Source organism: Jaculus jaculus, chromosome 14 (genome assembly GCF_020740685.1).
Source record: "Jaculus jaculus isolate mJacJac1 chromosome 14, mJacJac1.mat.Y.cur, whole genome shotgun sequence".
Classification (NCBI taxonomy): Eukaryota; Metazoa; Chordata; class Mammalia; order Rodentia; family Dipodidae; genus Jaculus; species Jaculus jaculus.
Window position 1 is genome coordinate 66,405,988 of NC_059115.1, and position 24,550 is coordinate 66,430,537.

A 24,550-nucleotide genomic window follows, 5' to 3' on the forward strand; every position below is an offset into this window, starting at 1 on the left:
TTATCCCCCCATTGTAACATTTATCTATCTATTATCCATCCATCCATCTATGAATCTATGAATGAGAGAGAGAATGGGTATGGCAGGGCCTCACGCCACTGCAAAGAAACTCCAGATATATGTGCCACCTTGTGCATCTGGCTTTATATGGTACTGGGGAGTTGATGCTGGGTCCTTAGACTTTGGAGGCAAGTGCCTTAACCACTGAGCAATCTCTCTAGCCCCATTGTAACCATTAAAAAAATATTTATTTGAAAGGGGGGGGGAGGGGGAGAGAGAGAGAATGGGTGCTCCAGGGCCTCTAGCCACTACAAACAAATTCCAGATACATGTGCCACCTAGTACATCTGGCTTTACATGGATACTGGGGAATAGAAGTTCCTTTGGTTTTGCAGACAAGCACCTTAATGCTAAGCCATCTCTCCAGCCCCATTGTAACCATTTTTGTTTTGAGAGATCGCTTTAAAAAAAACAAAACTATTTTTCTTTATTTGAGACGGGGGGGGGGGGGCAAGGGGAGAGAATGGGTGCACCAGGGCCTCTAGCCACTGAAAACTCCAAATGAGTGCATGCCCTTGTGCAGCTGGCTTACATGGGTCCTGGGGAATTGAACCTGGGTCCTTTAGCTTTGCACTAAGACATCTCTCCCAACTCCCATTGTAACCATTAAAAAAAAATTTTTTTGTTCATTTTTATTTATTTGAGAGTGACAGATAGAGAAAGATGCATATATATATAGAGAGAAAATGGGTGTGCTGGGGCCTCCAGCCACTGCAAACACACTCCAGACACATGCGCCCGCTTGTGCATCTGGCTAACATGGGTCATGGGGAATCGAGCCTCGAACCAGGGTCCTTAGGCTTCACAGGCAAGCACTTAACTGCTAAGCCATCTCTCCAGCCCCATTGTAACCATTTTTAAGTGTATAGTTTGGGTGCAGTTTTGAACTAGACAGTGGAAGAAACCTGAAAAAGTGATGGTTAGTTCATTTAGGCTTTCCCTGGTGACAGTGTGGTAGTTATTAACCTAGGGACATCACCTGGGAGCCTCATGATATCACCGACAGGTGATAGGAAACATACTGCCGGCCGCTCACTTGCCGTAAGGCCCTTCCTGAGTACTGCCGTTGATTTGACAGATGACTCGTTTGAGTCGCAACATGGCCCCTCCTTTTCATTTCACGTCTGGTAAAGGGTGACCTAGTGTAATTTGCATCTTGAAGGGGGTTGCAAAATGCTTTTTTGTGTGCTATATCTTCCCATAGTTTGTTGACGACATAACTTAAAAGTGTTTTGTTTGTTTTCAAGAAATCACCATAATTCTAGGAGGACTGGGTAGATGGTTCAGTGGTTAAAGACACACTTGCTTACAAAGCCTGCCAGCCTGGGTTTACTTCCCCAGCACCCACATAAAGCTGCATGCCCAGTGCGGCACGCATCTGTGATCCCAGCTGCATACACTACCATGGGAGGCGGAGCCAAGGGATTCCAAAGGCCCGTTAGTCTGTGTTGGTGTTCAGTGGCTAGAGACCCTGCCTCAAAGAAGGTGAAGCACTTCAGACATCTCAAAGTTGTCCTCTGAACTCCACACGCACAAATACTTACGTAATTAAAAACAAACAGAAACACCGCCAACAGTTGGGCTGCTGGCAAAGAGAACCGAAGATGCATGCGTTGGTTGCGTCTCACCGCCTCCTCAGGCTGTTTCCACCAGCGATGGAGACATTGGGTGGCTCTGAGCCGGGGTGGGGTTCAGTCCTCAGCACCACAAAACCAAAATCTAAATTAAATGAAGTTAGATTTTTATGTGGCTTGGTTTGTAGGAGAGGAGGAACAAAGAAGGGTTTCCTTAGTGATTTCCCCAGCACTTGGAGAATGACAAATCTTCAGCTCTTACATCAAACCCTTTTCACCTGGGTCATTGGAATTGGTTAATTTTCTTGTCAGCCTGGTGATCCTAATGAAAACATTTTTTTTTTCTTCTTAATCTTTGTGTGTCTGAGTATGGGCATGTGTGTGTCATGGCATGCTTGTCTAGGTCAAAGGACACCTTGGGTGTGGAGTCCTTCCTTGTCTCCTGCCTCCTTTGAGGTAGGGTCTCTGGTTTGCTGCTGAATACTCCAAGCTAGGCGGCCTATGGCGTGGCAAGCACTTTTACTCACTGAGCCATCTCCCTGTCCTGGCTCAGCTTCCTTTCCTTTTTTATTTTTAAAAGATTTTATTTATTTGCAGAGCAAGGAGAGACAGAGGGGGGAGGAGAGAGGGAGGGAGGAAGGGAGAGGAGGAAGGAGAGAATGAGAATAAGTGGGCACACCAGGGCCTCCAGCCACTGCATGCAAATTCCAAATGCATGTACCGCTTTGTGTATCTGGCATTTACATGGGTACTGGGGAATGGAACCTGGGTCGTTAGGCTTTGTGGGCAAGCACTTTAACTACTGACCTATCTCTCCAGCCCCCCCTTCCCTTTTTTGTTATGAGAGTGAAGAGGGGAGAGAATTAGCATGCCCAGACCTCTAGCCACTGCGGTTGAACTCCAGGCATGTGTGTCACCTTGTGTTCACATGTGACCTTGTGTCACCTTGTGCATCTGGCTTGCTTGGGTTCTGAAGAGTTTATCATAGGTCCTCAGGCTTTGCAAGCAAGCACCTTAACCTCTAAGCCATCTCTCCTGCCTGCCCTCCCTTCCTTCCTCCCTTCCTTCCTTTCTTTTTGAGGATTTTATTTTTATTTATTTATTAGAGACAGAAAGAGAGAGCGAGAATGGGCACGCCAGTGCCTCTAGCCACTGCAAATAAACTTCATATGCATGCGCTATTTTGTGCATCTGGCTTATATGGGACCTAGAGAACCGAACCCAGGTCCTTAGGCTTCACAGGTATGCACCTTAACCACTAAGCCATCTCTCTAGCCTTTTTTTAAATGTGTGTGTATATATGTGTGAATGGATGTATGTGGGCGTGCATGTCGAGGATAGGGAACACCTTTAAAGGGGTGTCATTCTTAGGAACTCTGTCCACTTCCTTTGAGGCAGTGTTTCTTACTGGCCTATAAACTCACCAATTAGGTTTGGCTGGCTAGCCAGCAGGCCCCAAGGAGTTCTCTTTCCACCTCCCCAGTGCTGAGATTACAGGTGTGCACCACCACACCTGACATTTTTATGTGTATTCTGAGGATCAAACCCAGGTCCTTAAGTTTTGGCTTTTGAAGCAAACTAACTGAGCTGTCTCCTAGGAAAGTACATTTTTTATTATTGTCATTTTCTTTTGTTTGTTTGTTTTTTGAGGTAAGGTCTCTTTCTAGCCCAGGCTGACCTGGAATTCACTGTGTAGTCTCAGGGTGACCTCCCAACTCATGGCGATCCTCCTACCTCTGCCTCCTGTGCTGGGATTAAAGGCGTGGGCCACCAACACACCTGGCCAACTTTCATTCTTGCTTAAAAACTTGGATCCAATTTTAAGTTAGTGGCACAAGTGTATAGTAACTTTAGCTTAATAAACTCAAATTGGAGCATTTTAAAATTTGCTTTGGGCTGAGGAGATTGCTCAGTGGTTAAAGGCGCTTGTTTGCAAAGCCTGCACTCCAGGTTCAATTCCTCAGCACCCACCAAAGCTAGGTCTACAAAGTTGCGTGTACGTCTGGAGTTCATTTGCAGTGGCAAGAGGCTCCAACATCACGCATATACTTTCTCTCTGTGGCCCCTTTCCCTGTGTGTGTCTGTCTGTGTGTGTGTATGTCTGTCTGTCTTTGCTCACAAGTAAATAAATATTTTTTTAATTACCTTAATAGGCTGGTGATGTAGCTCGGTTCATAGAGTACTTTTATAGCATGCATGAAGCCTACCCTGGGTTCAGTCCCCAGTACCACATAAAGCAGACAGACATGCACACCTGGAATCCTAGAGCCTGGGAGATGGAGGTAGGAGGGTCAGTTCAAGATCATTCTCATCTACCTGGGGGGGTGTGTGTATAGAAAGATGCATCTTTTACTTTCATAAAATCAAGGGTCATTAGTCAAAGGGTGTTGCATGGAGTCTTTCAAGCCATGTGCCTTCTCACTTTGTACCACAGCCTCTTTGGGTGTCTATGTTTGGGAAGGGCTAGCTTCAACATCTGTCTTCCTGTGCTCAATGAAGTCTTATAGCATTCTCAGACATCTTCTAAGATCTCAAGGGAATATTTTATATCCTTAATCCCAGTTACCCTAATATAACCTAGAAACAGATACTCTTAAATTAGGGTTGTCTTATCTTCCCCTCTCCTGTATATCACTTACATGTATTTACTTGCAAATAGAAATTAGAAGGGAGTCTGAATCATTAGAAAATAGGGAAGAGTAACCTCAGAGCCTGCTTGTATGAGACTTCGCATTTTAGTGAGAGCTGTGAACTGGCTTGAACCATGACTGATGCACAGCTGACTTTTTCTGGTGACTATGTGAAGGTGACAACTGCATATCCCTGAGTTCTGTGGCTGTGTTTTGCTAATGAGGTGTGGTGCCTTTAAGCAAAGGTCACAGGCCTGACCTATGTTGTGTGGGCTTCTTGTTTGTCAGGCTAGAGGCATTTTCTCATTTTCACAGTTGAGCTAGAAACAAAGGCCTCCTTATCCTGTAGGGAGCTGTGCTCCTGAGAGCTGACATCAGCCTTTCCCAGCAGGCCTTGCCTCTCTGCCTTAAGAGTCTTTGCAGAGAGCTGCCCGCTCGGGCAGATCACCATCTTGCTCCTGGCACTTTTCTGGCTGAATAACACATCGAATGAAGAAATGCCAAGGGTGCCAGGAGCCAGAGGACAGAACAGAAGGACCATGACGTACATGTCAGCTGCAGGCTATGTGGGAGCCGACTATGGCCTGGGCAGCTCTAATTTACACCCTAAGGGGTATAGAAATGGGATGGAACATTGGAAAAACAGGACTTCTCATGCATGGGAGGGCTTGCTTGTTAGTCTATGCAGAGTCACCTGCTGAAGGGACGGTACTAAGATCAGAACACCAGCAGGACATGGAGGTGTGTGGGTTAAGTCAAAGGCATTCTTTCAGGCTTTGAGGAACCACAGCAATGTAGGCTTTGCTGTCTCCACAGTGGAGCCTCCAGACTCAGGACACAAACATCCACTGCTTGGACATTGTTTCGTCCACACACTTCATCTGATAACACCACAAAGCAAGCGTGTCCTGACAGTATACAACACCTGGAAAGATATAGCCGGGAACCAGAAAGAGAAATACATATTGGGCAGTTTGCTGCCACGTGGGCTGATGCTGTTTATCCTTTCTTAGGTCGCCTTGTAGAGCCTTTGTGTGCCTGTGGCCCCTGGCTGGGCTGGGTGGGGTGGTTCACCACTGTGTTCTGGCACCATTGGAGTTGTACTTGATCGGTGGTAGTGTTTGGCCTCTGCCTGAGTTGCTATGTTCTTGGGTAAAAATACACATTATTTATTAAGAAATTTAAAAAATATATTTTGGAAAAAATTTTTGGTTATTAAGAGAGGGAGAGAGGCAGATAGAGAGCAAGAGTGGGCACGCCAGATAATCCCACCATTGCAAATGAACTCCAGACACGTGTGCCACCTTGTGCATCTGGCTTATGTGGGTACTGGAGACTTAACCGCTAAGCCATCTCTCCAGCCCATACTTAAGAAATTTTTATTGTGTTGGCTTTTGAGCTTTTAAAATGTTTTTGGTGGTGTATGTGTGTGTCCATGAATTTGTGTAGATGCATGTGCCCCATGCCAGAGGAGGATGTTAGATGTCCCTTGTGGCTGTTCTACCTTATTTCCTTGAGATAGTCTCTCACCAAACCTGAAACTCTGCTGTTTTTCATTTCAGCGGGTTAACCAGCGAACCCCAGTGGTCCTCTTGGCACTGAGGTTACAGGCATGAGTGGCCATACCCAGCTTTTTATATGGGTTGAGCTCATGCTTTTGTGCAGCAAGCGCCTTTACCAACTGAGCCATTTCCCCGGTCCCACAAACTCAGCCTTCATTTTGAAATTTCTTCATAGCTTGTCTCCAGAGTATACTGAGAGAACTAAAAGTTGCACTGTTGTGCTGGGGTCCGGCAGTAGCTAGAAACTGCCAAGTGAGAATACGGAGTTTGGATGCCAGCTTTGTAGCTGGCACAGGCGTATGAACTCCAGAGTTGATGTGGGGTAGAAACTCTAAACCTGCTTGTGCTGTGTCATCCGTCCCCCTTGAAGCTCCAAAAAATGCACTAATGAAGCTGGGCATGGTGATTCATGCCCCTCACCCCCAGCACTAGGGAAGCTGAGGCAAGAGAACCAAAAGTTTGAGGTCAGTCTGGAATACATAAGTGAGACCTTATCAAGAAAGGGAGAGAGGAGAGAGAAGAAAGAAAAGGGAAGGAGGGAGGGAAAAGGAAAGGAAGGAAGGGAGGGAGGAAATGCAAGGGATGGGTCCTTACAAAAACCAGCTCCAAAACTGGGTCAAGGTCAAGAGGAGGGACATGCCAGCTCTCACTAGGTCAGAAGCAAGTCTGAGAGCTGATGTCCTAAATTGTCCCCACAGTGGGATCCATTCAAGGAATGGGCTGTGTAGTTTCCTAACTTTCCAAGTACCGTGTGCAGACATACTCTTTGGCCCAGAGTTTTTCCAACATAACTGGTCATTGACTGTGTTATGGACTAAATTGTTTTCCTTTAAAGTGCATGTGTAGAGCTCTGCTCCCCGGTGGGATGGTCTTCAGAGATGATAAGGTTAGATAAGGCCAGGAGGGTGGGCCCTGATCTGAAGGGATTAGTGCCCCTCTGAAAAGAGTTACTTGACAAGCATACAAGGACTCGGTGAGAAGAGGGTGAACTGTAAGTGGGGACAAGATCCCTCACCAGACACCAGCCATAGCAGCTCTCTGGTGTTGGGCTTCCAGGCTGCAAGGAGATAAGCGTCTGTTGTTTCATTTAAGGCCTGTTGTACCCTATAGAACATGCTCAGCTCACAAACAGTGCCTAACAAAGTATACTTAAAGGCTGGAGAGATGGCTTAGCTGTTAAGGTGCTTGCCTGCAAAACCCAAGGACCTAGGTTCGATTCCCCCCTACCCACATAAGCCAGATGCATATGGTGGTGCATACATCTGGAGTTGATTTGCAGTGGCTAGAGGCCCTGATGTGCCCATTCATTCTCTCCTTTCTCAAACACACACACACACACACACACACACACACACACACACACACACACGTGGTTTCCGAATCCTATTGTTAGGAACTTTCAGAATCACAAAGCTCATCTGTTAAAATCAAACAGTAGTATCATTCCCTGATGTGGGACTGTTCAGTGCCCTCTTTAAATATTTAGAGCTTTTGTGGAGTTCAGAGAGGCCAGAGAAACTGAGGCCTTGTTCTTCCTTGACACTGTTGGTTTTTCTTATGTTCCTATTCCCTCTTCTCTGCATATTAGTTTTTACAATTTTTAATTATTTGAGAGAGAGAGAGAGAGAGAGAGAGAGAGAGAGAGAGAGAGAGGGAGGGAGAGAGAAAGAAGCAGAGCAAGAAAGAGAATATGCATGCCAGGACCTTTGACTGTCATAAATGAACTCCAGAAACATGTACCACCTTGTGCATCTGACTTATATAGGTCATGGGAAATTGAACCTGGGTTCTTTGGCTTTTCAGGCAAGTGCCTTAGCTGCTAAGCCACCTATCCAGCCCCCAAACTTTTTTTTTTTTTTTTTGAGGTAGGGTCTTGCTAGCTCAGGCTGACCTGGGAATTCACTATGTAGTCTCAGGGTGGCCTCAAATTCACGGCAATCCTCCTACTTCTGCCTCCCAAATGCTGGGATTAATGGTATGTGCCACCATGTGCTGCCTCTGCAGTTCTTTCTAGAGACATTACCTCTTATCTGTACCCACTCCCCTGCCCAATGTTGTTGTTCTTACTGACAGTTTGAATAAAAATCTCTCTTCCTACACTCACAGATTTAGGGGACAATTGTAATTCCATGTTGTGTTTGACCTTCTCTGACCCTTTTATTTTGTGCCCTATGGTCCCCCTGCTGCTGTGGCCACTACTCCAAGGATCTTTCAGGGACTCCTTCCATAGTCCATTCCCCATTGTTTTAATGGGAGTAACGGAGACTGGGATTTACAGTGCAAAGAAGTTGACGTAACCACCATGATGGGAAGGCAGGTATGTGCACAAGAGAGAAGGGGACACAAAGGGCCAGGTGTGGGCATCCCTCGTGAGAGCGAAGCCATTCTCTAGAGGAGGACACTAATCCCTCATTCAGGCCTCCCCTCCCAACATCATGGCATCATAGTCAAATTTCAGCCTGAGTTTTGCTGAGACAAACCACAGCCGAGTGTAGCTGTTCTCACGGTCACGGCCCTCCATCACTCTGGCTTCTCATTGTGTAGATAGATTCTGCAAGAGCCACTTGCCCTTCTGGCTTGAGATGCCACTGTGTACTGGGGATTCCCCCACTGTGATCGCTGTCCAAGACCTCCCTTTCACATAAGGTACCTTTTTTTTTTTTTGGTTTTTCAAGGTAGGGTCTCACTGTAGCCCAGGCTGACCTGGAATTCACTATGGAGTCTCAGGGTGGCCTCAAATTTATGGCAATCCTCCCACCTCTGCCTCCCGAGTGCTGGGATTAAAGGCATGAGCCACCACGCCCAGCTCACATAAGGTACCTTTTGGATGTGATGTGTTCACCCCATATTCAGCACTGTTTGGCTGGAGTTGGTTTTAGGTGTTCCTTTCGTCCTCTCTCAGCACTTTGCCAAGGCCGCTCTCTATCTTCTCTTTCCCAGTTCCATGACTGGGAAAGTTCTTGTCATCTGCTTCGGAAGTTGCCTCCTCCTGGCCCTTCCACACTGAGCCTACCACCACATCCTGTTGATGTGGTCTCTTGTCTGCCACACAGCCTCCAGCCTGGGCCCTGGGTTTAGACTCTTGTTTTTATGAACTCTCTCTTCTTTTCTGTCTCTTTCAGGGTAGATGTCCATATGGTTCTCCGTAGGCTAGGGAGAGCATGGAGCAGAGCTGACTCCCTGGCCTCCAGCCTGGTCAGGGGTCCTGGGCCTCAGTCCCCCCACCTCCCCGCTCACATGTTATGAAGCCTGACCTCTGGAGAATAGCAGGAAATGGTGGCACTGGACCATCACTGCCCCTTCACCGTAGTTGGCAAGGCCATAACTGAGCTTCACCCAGGCTGTCTCTGCACCCAGCTCTGCGCCTGACACTCCCGGGGCTAAGTCACTGTTGGAGTGAAAAAAGACTTGGTGGAGAGACTGCGGAAGCTCTCTTCATTTTGACTTGGTAGTTTTTAAGAATTGCCTTCAGGGCTGGAAGGATGGCTTGGCAGTTAAGGTGTTTGCCTGCAAATCCAAAGGACTCAGGACCCACATAAGCCAGATGCACAAGGTGACACATGACACATGGAGTTTGATTGCGGTGGCTGAAGGCCCTGGCATGTCCATTCTCTTATCTGCCTCTTTCTTTCTCTCTCTCTCAAATAAATAAAAATAAAAGAATTGCTTTCAAATACGACATGTCTCTGAGGGGCATTGTCTAGCTGTCTTCCCTTGCAATCGTGATGATCATTTCTGAGCACGCTAAACAGTGAGGCCACTGCTGTTGCCCCATGCCGTTCATTCCCTACCAAGTTCTCCAGAGCAGGAAATTGGGGTCCCCTCTGACCTGCTTCATGGGCTTGTGTGATGCCTGTTTGGGATCAAGAGATCTTATCCCAGAGTTAAGTGTCAGAGTTTACTGTCTGAATGAAATGCCCTTTTCACTCTGCTATTTACATTTCTTTTTTATGCATTTGGCACCAATCCCAGTGGAACATAAGGTGAGATGTGTGGAAATGAAGAATTCGGTGAGCGTCCGAGAGCGGGGAGGAGGCCAGATGTTTCTTCTGGGTGGAAATAGACCGAAAGAGAGGCCAAGGTGGGGGAGTCACTGGAGCCCAAGAGTTTCATACCAGCATGGACAACGCAGTAGGGTTCTGTCTCAGAAGGGGGCGGGGTGGGGAGGGAGAGAAAACTAAAAGTAGATGGGTTCACTCCAGGGAAACAAACAGGCCTCAGCCTACCACCCGTTTCTGGGGTTCTCCACACCTGCCCGTGAAGTCCTCAGAGCCAGTCTTCTGCTCTGTGGTTTCACTTTGCTTCTGAGTGACGGCTCTGGGCCTGTGCTGTCCACTCTGGCTTTGTGACATGGTGGTGTTCCTTGCTAGGCGGGAGGGAGCCGTGGTTTGCTTGCAGCCCCAGGACCCCTCAAGTCGCCTCCTCCTCAGTGCTGGGTTGCAAGCATGTGCTGACAACCCTGGCATTTTTTTTTTAATTTATTTATTTATTTGAGAGCGACACACAGAGAAAGACAGATAGAGGGAGAGAGAGAATGGGCGTGCCAGGGCTTCCAGCCTCTGCAAGCGAACTCCAGACGCGTGTGCCCCCTTGTGCATCTGGCTAACATGGGACCTGGGGAACCAAGCCTCGAACCGGGGTCCTTAGGCTTCACAGGCAAGCGCTTAACTGCTAAGCCATCTCTCCAGCCCTACCCTGGCATTTTTATGTAGGTTCTGGAGCTTGAACTGTGCTGCTCTTGCTGTGAGACACATTTTTTTTTTTTAAACTGACTGAGCTATGCCCCCAGCCCTGCTTTTGTTTCTTTGAGATATGGTTTCTCTGGATACCTTATGTTGCCTGAAATTTATGACCCTCCTGCCTCACCATCCTGAGTGTTGGGATTGCAAACACCTGTCACCATTCCTGGCTGTGTGCTTTGCTTTGTCATGTGATGGGACAGGATCTATCTGGCAGAATTACCTAGGCAGGCCTTGAACACCTGGGATCCAGTGTGGAGCTTGCCTTGGCACCTGGGACTATACATGGCAAGCGCCTCTTCCCAGGTTTTCTTTAATTCTTTAATGCCTTTTCTTGTTTATTCATTCCTTTAAGAGAGAGAGGTCTCAAAGAGCAGGCGAGGGAAAGTGAGAGAAATGGCCGGAAGTTTGGAGCGCACTCTGGCTGAGATAGGGATATAAACTAAGCACATCACCCTGCTCTGTTCTGAGTGTAAATCACCTTTTCCTGAAATTTCACCACTGTTCCAAAGCCCATCTCTATTTCCAGTCAACAGACTGTTTCACCTTTTTTGTTTTGTTTTGTTTTTTCGAGGTAGGGTTTCACTCTAGCTCAGGCTCTAATCCAGGCTGACCTAGAATTCACTATGGAGTCTCAGGGTGGCCTCGAACTCACAGTGATCCTCCTATCTCTGCCTCCAGAGTGCTGGGATTAAAGGCGTGTGCCACCATGCCCAGGAGTTTCACCTTTTTTTTTTTTTAAAGTACTTATTTATTACGGATGGGGGGTCAGGGAGAAAAATAGAAAATGGGCACGTCAGGGCCTCCATTCACTGCAAACAAACTCCAGATGCATGTGCTCCCTTGTGCATGTGGTTTACATGGGACCTGGAGAATCGAACCAGGGTCCTTAGGCTTTGTAGGCATGCACCTTAACTGTTAAGTCATCTCTCCAACCCTGTTTCACCTTTTAAAAAGACAGCTAGTGCTTTTTCTTGTGTCTCAGGCCTCTGTGCGTCCCAGCGGCTCGAACCTGGGGGCTCGAACCTGGGTCCTGTGGCTTGAGAGTCAAAGGCTCTAACCGCTGTGCCACTTCCCGGTTAGTGCTTTTTCTTATTCCTGGCAAAGGTGTCATTCTCTGCCTAGACCTGTGGACCCAGACCCAATCGACATACTGCTTCATTGATCTCCTGCAAGGTTGCCAGTTGGTTACTTATCAGTAATTCATTTGAAGTCAGGTTAAATAATCAGTCAGCTTTTCCCCTTTCTTCGTCTCTCCATCTAGTCTATCATCCATCCATCATCTCTCTTCCCCCTGTAATGTTGGCAATAGGACCTGGGGCTTTGCATGTCCGGTTATTTCTGAACTCTACTCTAACCCATAGGTGAAGTCTATTGACTGGAAACTGGTAGTGTTTATACGTGTGTTGGGGATTGGGGGTGTCTAAATTTTTAGCAGCACATCTGATGGAACACAAAATGTTTTATGTATGCACACGTGTGCAGATGGCGTGTACCTTGTTGTCACATACATGGAGGCCAGAGGACAACCAGGTATCCTCTTTTGCTGTTCACCTTACTTTCTTGAGATAGTTCCTTACTGAACCTGGAGCTCACCATGTTCCTGTTAGACTGGCTGACCAGTGAGCCCCGGTGATCCTCATGTTTCTGGCCCACATCTCCAATATCAGCACTCAGGTCGCAGCCATGCCTGGTTTAATGCCTGGGTGCTAGGGATTGGACTCTACTTGTGCTCATGTGCCAAGCACTCTTACCTGCTGAGCCAGCTCTCCAGCTCCCCAAATAGAGTTTTATTTGAGAGAGAGAGAGAGAGAGAGAGAGAGAGAGAGAGAGAGAGAGAGAGGGAGGGGGAGAGAGAGAGGGAGGGAGGGGGAGAGAGAGAGAAGCAGCTAGAGAGAGAGAATAGACATGCAGGGCCTTCAGCTGCTGCAAACAAACTCCAGATGCATCTGGTACATCTGGCTTATGTGGAATTGAGCCTGGGTCCTTTGGCTTTGCATGCCAGTGCTTTAACCACTAAGCCGTCTCTTCGGCTCCAAATGGAGTTTTGAGTTAGGGTCTCATCCCGGGCTGTGTAACTGAGGATGACCTTGAACTTCCTAATCCTGTCCCCTCCCCCCTTTTTAAATTAAGAACTTTATTGTATGGACATACTGCATGCGGTCACATTCCCACTGAGTTCTGTCCTCCTACCCCCCACCCCCACCCTGCCCAGTTCACTGAGGGCCCTCCTCCATGGTGTTAGTCCTGATCTCCTTGACTCCATCCTCCTAGTGCTAGGATCACTGGAGTTACAGGCTTGTGCAGCTGTGCCTGGTATTACACAGTGTTGTGAATGGAACCTAAGGCCTTGTGCATGCTAGACAAGCAGTCTACCAGCTGGGTTATGTCCCCGGTCTAGTCTGAGAGTTTTTCTGGTTTTCTGAGGTAGGGTTTCACTGGAGCCTAGGCTGACCTGGAGTTCACTATGTAGTCTCAGGCTGGCCTTGAACTTACAGCAGTCCTCCTACTTCTGCCTCCCAAATGCTGGGATTAAAAGCATGTGCCACTACATCTGGCTCTGATATTTTTTTAAAAAAATTATTAATTAGGGCTGGAGAGATGGCTTAGCGGTTAAGGCACTTGCCTGTGGAGCGTAAGGACCCAGGTTCGATTCCTGAAGGCCCACATAAGCCAGATGCATACGTTGGTGCATGTGTCTGGAGTTCATTTGCAGTGGCTAGAGGCCCTGGTGTGCCCATACTCCCTCTGTCTCTGCCTATTTCTCGCTTTCTCAAATAAATAAATAAAATATGTATTTTTTTTAAAAGTAATTTATGAGAGAGAGAATATGGGTGCACCAGAGCCTCTAACCACTGCAAACGAATTCTAGGCACATGTGCCACCACCATATGCATGTGGTTTACGTGGGTTCTAGAGAGTCGAACCTAGGCTCTTAACTGCTGAGCCATCTCTCCAGTCTGGGAGTTGGTGTTTTTTTTTTTTGGGGGGGGGTCCTTTTTTGATGTAGGGTCTCACTCTAGCTCAGGCTGACCTGGAATTCACTATGTAGTCTCAGGGTGGCCTTGAACTCACCGTGATCTTCCTACCTATACCTCCCAAGTGCTGGGATTAAAGGCATGTGCCATCACGCCCAGCAGCCTGGGAGTTTTTGCCTTGGTTTTCATCACTCCTTTGTGGGGCTGTGATTGGACCCATGAAGGTGCTCAGTGGTACTGCCTGCCACCCTTGGGGGAGGGGCGCCCAGTGCTGAGAGAGAGGAGGATTCTGGCCAGAGGCAGAACTGGAGGGCTTATTTCTTCTCCCAAGATTGGGGTCACCTCAGTTTTTCCATCTTTAAGGATTGGTTGTCCAAACTCTGCATTTCCAAGAAATAACACAGTGTCCTTCCAGTAAATTCTCCCTTTGTTTGAAGCTAACTAAGCTTTGTTTCATGTTGCTTGTGACCAAAAGAACTTGCAAGTAAATACAGATATTTGGGCTAGTTAGAGATTTCACTATCATTTAGAGAACTAATTTGCATATCTCCATCTTTGTATTTTTTTTTTCTTCCAATTTATCTGAAAGTGGAATTTCTTGGTCAGAGGACATTCTGCCAGCAGGCTATCTTAGCAGGTTGACTGATTAACCTTCCTGCTGGCATCTGTGCATGCCTGCCCCAGTGGCGATGGCTCTCATTTATTTCGTTTTTGCACGTTTCAACATCAACACTGTGCTCACTTTTTTTGTATTTTGGCTTGCTGTTACTGAGAACCTCAAATGATCTTTTCATATGCTTCTTAGCTGTATGTACATACTGTATGTGTGTGTGTGTGTGTGTGTGTGTGTGTGTGTGCGCGTGTGTGCGCGTGTGTGAGTTCAGGCATGCATGTACCATAGTGCATATGTGGGGGCCAGAAGACACCTTTGGGTGTTGGTCTTCACCTTGTTTGAGACAGAGTCTAATTGTTCACCATTTAATTTATCAGGCTAACTGACCTTCCAGCTTCTGGGTAATTCTCTCACCTCTACCTCCCTTCTTGCTGAAGGCACACTGGGATTACAGGTGCTCAAGCTACAACAATTTATGTGGGTTCTAGGAATCTGAACTCAGGTACTGACAATTGCACTGCAAGCACTTCATTTCTTCATTTGTGGCTGTCCTTTTGAAAATCTTCCTGTTGCTGTCACAGACACTCATCAACAAGGATCCTGTCAGACGTGTTTCATGTGGCCACTGTGTGTTTAAAATACATTTCTACTTAGTTGTGATGGAATCACTCAATCTTTTTTTTCTTAGTGGAAAAGCCTTCTCGTGGTCTCGCAAGGATTCTGTCTTAAGTGTGGCAGTGGTGTGTGCTCAGTGCATGTATGCTGTGGAAGGAAGGAAGGATTAGGTCATTTATCCAAGCTCTTCCTGGAAGCCTGCTGTGGTGGAGGCAGTGAGAAGCTGTGTGTGGTGCTCGCTCCAGGGAGTTGGCTCTGATGGGGGAAGCTGGGCACGAGAAGGCGTGGCAAGGTGATGCCAGCTTGTGTGGGGCGGAGCTAAGCGACTGTACCCAGGATGAAGTAGGTTTTGCAGCCCTAGGATTACCTGGCTCTTTTCTCCCCGTGCCCTCTGGGATCTTTTCTGCCAAGCTAGGAGCCTTTGTGACTAGTCTTTTGTTGGGTGCCATTAGTGAGCTCCAAAATCAAAAGTTTTTGATTTTTGTTTTTATTTCACCATTTTTCCAGATGTTTCCTGTGGCTTGACAGGCAGCGTTTACTAGAAAGTTCCACTCCTGAGATTTGGAATGTTGTGGACACTGTTGCTATGGATAGTTGACTATCAGGGCAGGATTTGGAAGACAGTGTTCGCATCAGTTTCGGGGTTGAAAATGTGTTTTTACCCCATAATTAAAACGCTCTTTTCTGTCACATGCTTTCATCTTCTATGTTATAGTTCTGGTTTACCGAAGACGCATAACTATTTGATCTGTTTAATCCCAGTATATAAAACCGGGTCCGTTATTGTCAGAAAGCTGTGGCACAGGCCTCTCTGCTTGGCAAAACTCCCTTGGGTCCAAACCATCAAGGTGGCAGGTGAGGGCTTCCACTGAGCCGAGAAGGCTAAGGTTTGTGAGCTCAGGATGCAGCCAGGTGGGGACACAGGGGAAGGTTCTCCCCCACCCACACACACAGCTCATGTGGGCAACTGAGGCCTGCGGTCAGCTCTTCCCAGAACAGCCTCTCTCAGGGGTCTGCCTGTCAGGAGTGGCCAGAAGGAAGTTGCCTCCTACAATACACAGGAGATACTGGCTGGGGCCACTCTACCAAAGCTGGGCCAGCTGACTTTCCTCTTCGGTGGGGCCAGCTACGCCCGCCCGCCTGCCTGGTGCCCTCCTTCTGCAGTGCCCTTCCTCTCTCTCCTGTTTCCTTTGCTCTTGTTGGAGGGTTTTGTAAAAGCCTCGTGTGAGGGAAGGTGGAGACACAAAGAGAGAGGAAATCACTTGCTATAACTCTTGACAGAAGATCTATTTCCTCACAAAATGGAACTGCAGTGGTGCATGCAACGTTTTTCTGGCACGGCACCCACTGTAAATAAACCCTCCTAGGAGTTCCCAGCCTCTCCCAGGCCCACAGGAAACTTCCCCTGCAGCACAGTGCAGGCGGCCCCGCACCTCGCACCCGCCTCGCCTTCCCGGGACTCTTATTCTGACGGCGCGCGGCCGCAGCGCCTGCCAAGTTTGTGAGGCCCGAGGCTTTCTTGTGGGAGGACGCTGGGCCGTCTTCATGCTCCTTGGCAATGATTAAAGTGAGGTTAGTACCAAAACCCCTTTCATTTTATTCCCTTATCCTGCCTTTTTTAAAGCAGATGGCAACCCTGTATTTTCAGCTGTAATTAATTTAAGCTGGGCGGCAGCAAGTGCTGGGAGAGGCAGAGTTGATGGCATTCTGCAGGGACAGAGGGACTTTCCTTCCTGTCTCTCCTTGCCAGTGGGCACCATGCCCCAAGCAGAGCCATGTCACCACCAGGTCCTCCAACCACCCCCACGGGGGCCAGCAGGGGAGAAGGACTGTTGGGGGAGCTGGAAGGGTTAACACACACTGGCATGGCTTTCGTGACAGTCACCAAGTTTCAGGTGCGACGTCACGTGACGAGGGCCGCTGGCTGGACAGGCCGCGCTGTGCCATTCCTCCTCCTCCTCCAGCACCCAGCTGCCCGGATTGCCTCCGAAGGGGCCATGGCTTTGGCTCACGCTTATCGTTAAAGAAAACCGCAAGAGAAATGAAGGCACTCGGGACACTTGGAGTCTAGAGGCTCCAACCTCAGCCAGTGCGCTTCGGCCCCGCGGCCTTTGAGTTGCGCCCCCTCCCCCGCCTCCCCCCTCTGGAATGGAGCTTGTGGGTCACCCAGAGACCTTCGAGAGCTCTCACATCTGATAGCGAAGCAGAGTTTTTAGAATCTTGCAAAATGACTCCACTCCCGCCGCCTCTCTTCCCTCCGTTCCCTGTTTCCTTCCGTGACCACCAGGCCAGGCCCCCGCAGGGGACTGGGGTTCTGCCCACCTGCCACTGGGAAGGTAGGTACAAGCAGGATGTAGTGTCACTGCCAGAGGCCCTTGCTGACGTCCACACCGAGGATACAGAGACCACTGCAGCACTCAGGCCACACAAATGGTCGCTATTACGGTTCACACTGGCCGCCCTGGGACAGCTTGAAGTGGCTGTGAAGCGCTGAGTGGGAAACTAGGACCTCAGCTGTGAGTCTCCCCGGCAGGGCAGCCGCTGTGGCATTGTCTGCAGAGTCTCTGCCCTGCGGAACACAGTGGGCGGGGTGGCCTGAGGGCACTCTTGATGAGTTTTTGTGTCAAATGTGAGGCCATCTTTGAGGCTGTGGAGATCCCGCTGCCCTCTCTGAGTAGGACAAAGCTGCTGATGTTCTTCTCACTGAGCTGTTGATACTGTTGTCCTGCAGTTTGCCGCAAAATACGGGGAATAAACCAAGAGTTGGCCATCCAGAAGAATCTGAATGGACTTAAGGAAGATGAGGCCACGTAATGGGAGGATGCGGGGGTGGGGGGGTGGCTCATGCTGACTGAAGGTGTTGGTTGATGAAAGTATGTTGCCTTCCTGGGCTCTTTCCAGCTCTGAGCCAGGCCTGTCTTCTCAACACCATGAACTCCGTTTTCTTATTTTGCCTTCTTGGTGCTAGTTTCTTCTAAGAATGGGTTTGCTTTTGGGTTGTTCATTCATAAAATAACTGCGAGGCACCGTCCGTGACGCTGGCTGGTAGGCAGCTAGGAGCAGCACACGGGGCTGTGTCTCCTCTCCAAGTCAGGCTGCTGGCCAGGCTTTGGTGGGTGGGGCGATACCTGATGCTGTGCTTCCGGGATATCCCTTTCTAGCCCTCGGAAGGCTTGGCCAGGAGGAGGTGGGCAGTGGGTAGTCGGGATTCTGGGTGGATCCTCATCCCCTTTCCCATCTCCTTATTTCTAGTCCTCATCCCCATGGCCCAGATCTTCCCTAAAAGGTGCAGGCACCGGTGTGGTGGGCAGAGGGAATGGTCTGCTTAGGTTTCTGTTTGTGGCCAACACGGTGGCTGTGTTCCAGGAGCAAGGATGTAAACATTTCCTATCTTTCTCTGGGACAAGGATTCTGCTCAGTGACAAAAACATAACTGTATCATTATTATTATTTTTACACATTATTCATTGAGAGAATGCATAATAACAAAAACAACTATAAATTGAGTGGTAGGAATATTAAATGAATGTTAATCCTCTCTGGAGCATTTGGAAGCTGGAATGAACATTTGTGGAACATATGGTCTGCAGGGTCTGTCAACTGTGCTTGGTGTCCACATGGGCTCCTGTCTCATTTGTTTGCAGTTCCTGGGGGTCATGGTCACAGTGCTCCCATGGCAGACACAGTGCTTTGCCCACAGTCCTGGGCTAGACCTATGCTTCAAGCTTCCATTTTTCCAATCTCAGCTAACGATGTAAAACACAGGCAGACAGTGCTGGACTAGCTATATGTAGAGTGGAGCTGGGCAGAGGTGTGAGGCCCGCCCTGGTAGGTCCTGCTGGCTGGCATGAGAGAGGCTGCTGCTGTGCCATGGCAGCTGCGGTCAGTTCTTCAGAGCGCAGTCCCAGCAGAACACTGGAATGCACGTGGGAGAAGCTGCCACAGCTCACTGGGAACATGGTTCTAGCAGATGACCCTGTCTGGCTTCTTAGACAACACTGGAAGAAAGAAGTTATGCCAAAGAATGACCCCATGGTTCACATGGGGGGAGGCTAGCACGTTCTAAGGGCCGACCCAAGAACACAGGAAGCTGAGCTTAGAGATGCTCTCTCAGGTGGACGGCAGGCTGTCATGGAGAGCAGCCTGTATCGTGTCAGAATGGAGCACCTGTAACACAAAGATCCAAGGGAGTTGTAGGGGGTCTAGACAAATCTCTAAAATGGCTGTAGAATTGTTGTCCACCACAGGGCTCACACTTCAGCCTCTACCCGGAACTGCAGTGTGGTGGCTCTGGAGCTGTCACTGTTTTTTTAAAAATTGTTACTTATTTGTTGGGCATGGTGGCACACACCTTTGGGGGGGGGGAGTGTGTTGGCATGCCAGGGCCTGCAGCCACTGCAATAGAACTTCAGACACATGCACCCCCTTGTGTGCATGTTTCGCGTTGTGTGTCAGGCTCACATGGGATCTGAGGAGATGAACATGGGTCCTTAGGTTTTGCAGGCAAGCACCTTAACCACTAGGTCATCTCAGCAGCCCCTGTCATTCTTCTTGGATGCTCTCCCTTCCACACAGTGTGGGGGCAGTTGTGCTCATGGTGGGAAGGCATGACTCTCAGGAGAGCGTGCAGATTGGGCTTGCTTGGGGAAGTAAATCCCCACCGACAAGACAGCAGTGAGCCCCGTGGTTTCTCTGTCTGCTCTGCCTGGAAGCCTTTCTTACCAGGTTGCAGACACGGATTATTGTTTGGGGGGGGGGGGGGGACTTTGCAGGTAGCTGTGGAGACCTTGCTCCTGCCCGGGGGCCTAGACAGATCCATCCCCTCTCAATTCCCCCTTCCCGTGCACAACACACACTGAAGTGGCACCTCAGGGCTGGCACAGTGCTGGGGGAGAGGAGGCATCACTAGATGGCTGCATTCCTTCCTGTGCCACCCTGGAGGGCTGGGCTGCCTGGCCTCACACTGGCTCTGTTGCTCCCATTGTCATTATTTTGGTGTGTGACAGGTGTGACCTGAGGGCTAGGGGTCTTAAGTTAGACCTTTCTTCTAAAATGTCCTAAAGAAGCTTTAAAATGATTTTTTGAATTAACTGCTGGTAAATCAGAAAAATAAAAAGCACAGTAGAGAATATCACTGGATGTATAAAGCAATTGGGATGAAGGCCATAGAAACAGTGAGAGCAGCTGGGAGCCTGAGGATGCAGCCATGCACCCCTAATGACCAGTGGAGCCTGAGGAATGTCATTAGATTTTTGTGTGTGTGTGTGTGCTGATGTCCTAGTGTGGGGTTACACTGCCCTGAGTGTACAGCCCTACACAACACCTGACTGGACCCTAGGCCAAGGTGACGCAGTGGCATTTGTGCATTTCTGTATGTGTGCGTGGGGGAAAGCTGTGGTGAATGTGGAGTGTGCCACCGATGAGGTGCTGTGGACAGGATGTTGCTCTGGGTGGGGAAGTGGGAGAGTGCGGTGTGACTGGAAAGCCCTCGGACCTTCTGTCCACGCTGGCAACTTTATAAGTAAACAGTGTGCACTTACTTTATGCTCTTTTTATTTAAAATTTTCTTTAACTTTAACCTTTGGTAACGCTTCATAAAAGTTTTGATGCACTTAAGATTTTACAGCTGGGCAAAAAGTGGTTTGTTTATACCCTTATAAGCGTCTAAAGAAACTTGTTAAGCTGTTTTGTTGTTGTCAAAAACTAAGAGACACACACATTAGCTGAAGCTTAAGCAGAGTGGGGGGTTATCACTGTGTCTGTCCTTTGATTCTCAGGGCAGTAACACTAATGGAGCTGTGATCTTGGGGTGATGGGGCCCTCGGGAGTCCCTGCAGAAGGCCTTGTCTGAGGCTATTTTATAGTTCATGCACACCTAGACGTGGTATTTAATGTGCAGTAAAATCATAAGCCAGCAAGTCACTTCTGATTAGCTATTTGTGTACTGAACATAAGTATGTGGTGAACTTCAATATGACTGGTAGCAGTATTTGTTTACATCAGTATCACCACATGGGTCTGAGGAGTGCTTTGTGCCATGATGTAATGAGGGCTACTATGTCACCAGGCTATAGGTTTCATTTCCTCTGAAACCTTAGGTATGTGGCCTAGTGTTGACTTAATCATATGGTACCCAAGGAGACTGGAAACCAAAATCAAGATTGGTTTCTTCTGAGAGTTGTGGGGAGAGTTTTCTTGGTCTGTCTTCTAACTGCCATCCCCTGGCGTGTACTTGGACTGTTTCCCAGAACCCCATATCTTCTTCCCTCTAAATGTGTCTGTTACCTTATCCAAACACCCCTCCTTTCAGTAGTAAGACACCAGTTGTATTGTATTTATCAGATTAAGGCCCCAATGATCTCCTTCCCCTCCCCTCTGTAAAAGGAAAGGTTACAGAGCTGGAGAGTTATAAATTGGAATCCTTGCACTGAGCTAGTGCGGTAGCCTGAGCCGAGCTCCTTAACTTCTCTGACCCCGTTTACCCATGAGGAGTGGGGCCTGAGCATTCGGTAAGTGATGGCTGATGGCCAGGAAGACCTACCACATGAATAGTTGGCTTGAGGGGGACTCTCTCTTCTGAATGCACTCTGTGTTCTAAGGGTGGCCTTGTCACAGGGTGATCCTCATGCTGCAACTCAGCTCTCAGCAGTGACATGATTAAGCAAGTGAGACATGTGGTGCTTTATTCCCTGCCATTGAGTTTTGAAGTCAGAATGAACAGAGTGAGATACACCTTTGTGGACATGTAACGGGAATGAACGTGAGACAGTTCTGGTCATCACTCAGATTTGGCTGTCCTGTTTTTTTTTTTCTTTTGATTTTTCTGGGGTAGGGTCTCACTCTACCCAGGCTGACCTGGAAGTCACTATGGAGTCTCAGGGTGGCCTCGAACTCATGGAGATCCTTCTACCTCTGCCTCCACAGTGCTGGGATTAAAGGTGTGTGCCACCATGCCCGGCTCCTCTTGGCTTTTGAGTGGAGGTTTTGTTGTCAAGGGAAGCTATGGTATGATGACAGCTCTTCAAGGAACAAAGGACATGATTCCTGTTGAAGTAGACAGCCTCAAGGTTGGCTGTTTAGATGGTTTCAAGGCCAGTACTTTCATGACACACCTCTTTGTCACCCTTTACCTGGGAAAGTGCCTCTCCTGCCCTCCTGCTTCCACATGTCTCCACCTGAGCCTTCTTTGCCGTCACCTCCCGTGTAACAGTGGCACAGAGGAGTGGCGAGTCCTAACTGGGGTATCTTGGATACACCAAGTGCTTCTTGCTTGGTCTGGAAGCTGTGAATTTTCCTGCTCACCAGAGGAAGGGCAGGCAGGACAAGCCTCTCCTCTATGGTGGGTGGAGCTGAGGCTGGTTAGAAGGAGTGGGAAGAGCTACCAGACAGAGTTGTTGAAGAAAGGGAGGTATCCTTCAGAGAAAGGCTTTTCTGCTGGGAAAGAATGGCCTTGATTCCCTTGTCATTCACCACAGCAGCAGCTGTGATGAGACTCCAGAACTCAGGAAACAATGGTTGGGAGAGATAGATTTTTTTTTTTTCTTTTAAATTTTGAGAGAGAGAGCAAGACACACAGACAGAATGGGCATGGCCTTCCTCTGCTGCAAATGAACTCCAGATGCCTGTGCCACCTTGCGTATCTGGCTTACATGGATCCTGGAGAATCGAACCTGGGTCCTTAAGCTTTTCAGGCAAGCACCTTAATCACTAAGCCATCTCCCCAGCCTGAGGTGGATGTTTTAACTGTTGGAGTGGCCATACATATGCCATGGTGTGCATGTGGAGGGCCTTGGCTCTCAGTCCTCAGCTTCCAGCTTGTTGGAGGCAGGGTCTCTGTCTGCATCTTCCATCTTGTCATAGGCGTGTGGAATTATAGACACGCATGCTGTGATGTCTGACTTGATATGCCCTCTGGGGATCTCTGCCTCATGTGTGCAAAGCACTTGCCTTACCCACTGAGGTATCTCCTCAGCCCCGAAATGTGCCATCCTAACCATGTTCAGCAACATTAAAAGCTTTCTGAGTGTGAGCCTTTGGCAGCTTCTTGAATTTCAGTGTTGAGGGCAGGGTGTGGAAAAGTGCTTGCCTAGCATGATAAAGCTATAGCTCCTTCTGTGCCCAGCGGTGCACCCCCCCCCCAAACTCAGTCACACACCTTCCACAGGTGTGTACCTGTACGCTGGGAGAAGAGCTTTGGCTTGGCCCCATTCTGGCTGGTCTGCTTCCAGGTACTCTGCACCCGTATACACCTGCACGCCGTGATGCTGGCACCTCCAGAGGGCTGCGCTGTCACTTCTAGGATGGCCTTCCTCATTCGTCCGCTTTGCCATTGTGCCCAGGTGCCCAAGGATAAGCACTCAGATCACCCTAGAAAGTTTCTTCAGAAGCATGAACCAAATGCCCTGTATCCCTTCCCTGGCCATAGAAACTCAGAACCCCCTCCCTCTGGCCGAGTTTAGTTTCTAGCCTTCCCCGTCCTCCACTTTGTCTCTCTGGTCAGAAACTCCTGAGTGTGTCTGTGGGCGCCATGCTCCTTTCGTATGCCTTTCCCCCCCCCCCCTCAGTATTGATGTGCCTGGAAGCTGGTGTACTTTTCCCCAAATGCTGTTGACATTTTGGTTTGAGTTCAGTGTTTGGGAGCATGAGCCACCCATCCCGCTCTGACCGGGAGGAGTGCATTGGGCTCCTCTCCCTCACCCGTCCCATGTTTCTCCCTCTGCAGACGGCTAGGAAACGGACGTGCTCCCAGGGCCCTGGCATTGTTGGGTTGCGCTGACAGACTCGGTCTTTAAGGGCAGCATGGAGGTGACTTCTGCTGGGCCGGATGTGTGTGGTTTGGGTCAGTGTCTTGACAGTGTGGGGTGCGCTAAGACAGAGCAGGGGCTATGATTCACTGGGGGAGGGATGTGGAAAACAATGTCTGTCTTTAAACTCCGGGAACAAGGAAAGCGAGCTGGAAATGTGAGTAATGTGTAATTTTACTAAAATTAACCAGCACGTTCTCAGGCTTGTGTGTCTTATGTCTCTGTGTAATTTACCATGCCCCACAATGCTGCTTTCTGAGGGAGGAAATCCTGGAGTCCTGTGTGGTGCTGGAAGGCCTTGGACATGCACTCCCTTTGCTATGCTGTGTGGTTCCGTCAGGGCTGGCTGCCTGGGTGCTGTGTTTTGCCCGTGTGACAGTCCCACAGCACAGGGCCGTAAAGCTTGAGAGGCAGGTGCTACCAAGCCTCGGCCTGAACCATTTTGCCAGGGAGGCCCGTTCCTGCAACATGAATGCTCTCTCCGTCTGAGCTTGCTGTACCTGTCGGCTGTGCGTCCTGTCCTTGCTAGATTATGAGTCCGTGAGAAGGCCGGGTTGGAGTTGTCACCAAGTGAGCCTAGGCGACATTAGTTGAATAAAGTACAGCACAATTCTGACAGACAATGCAGAGACATGCCCTCCGTTGTGCAGTTTGGTGATCATGGGACTCATGACTACTGTGCTTTAGAAATCGGAGCCTGCTGAGCTTTGCCAGTGGCTCAGGCTAGCTGCACCCAAGCCTCTGAAGCAGAACTCCATGTCTGCTCTCCAGGGACTTTGGCGCTGGAGGTCCCAAAGCTGCCACAGGCACATGGTAAGCCCCCCCAGGGCTGTGAATGTGGTGGGCCACCACATAAGTGTAAATGTCGGACATGGTGTGCGGGGTGAGACCACTGTCGAGCCCACCCAGCCTACACAGGGCACGTGGCTTCAGGGTCCTTGAGAGCGTCAGAGAAAGATGAGGCTTCCGATTGTT

The 24,550-nt window shown here is 49.0% G+C and overlaps 1 protein-coding gene across 4 annotated transcripts in view; it reads left to right on the forward strand.

The window, feature by feature from the left end:
* Nucleotides 1-24,550, forward strand: part of Vgll4 (vestigial like family member 4) — a 151,205-nt gene that overhangs the window by 121,544 nt on the left and 5,111 nt on the right. The window lies entirely within an intron of this gene.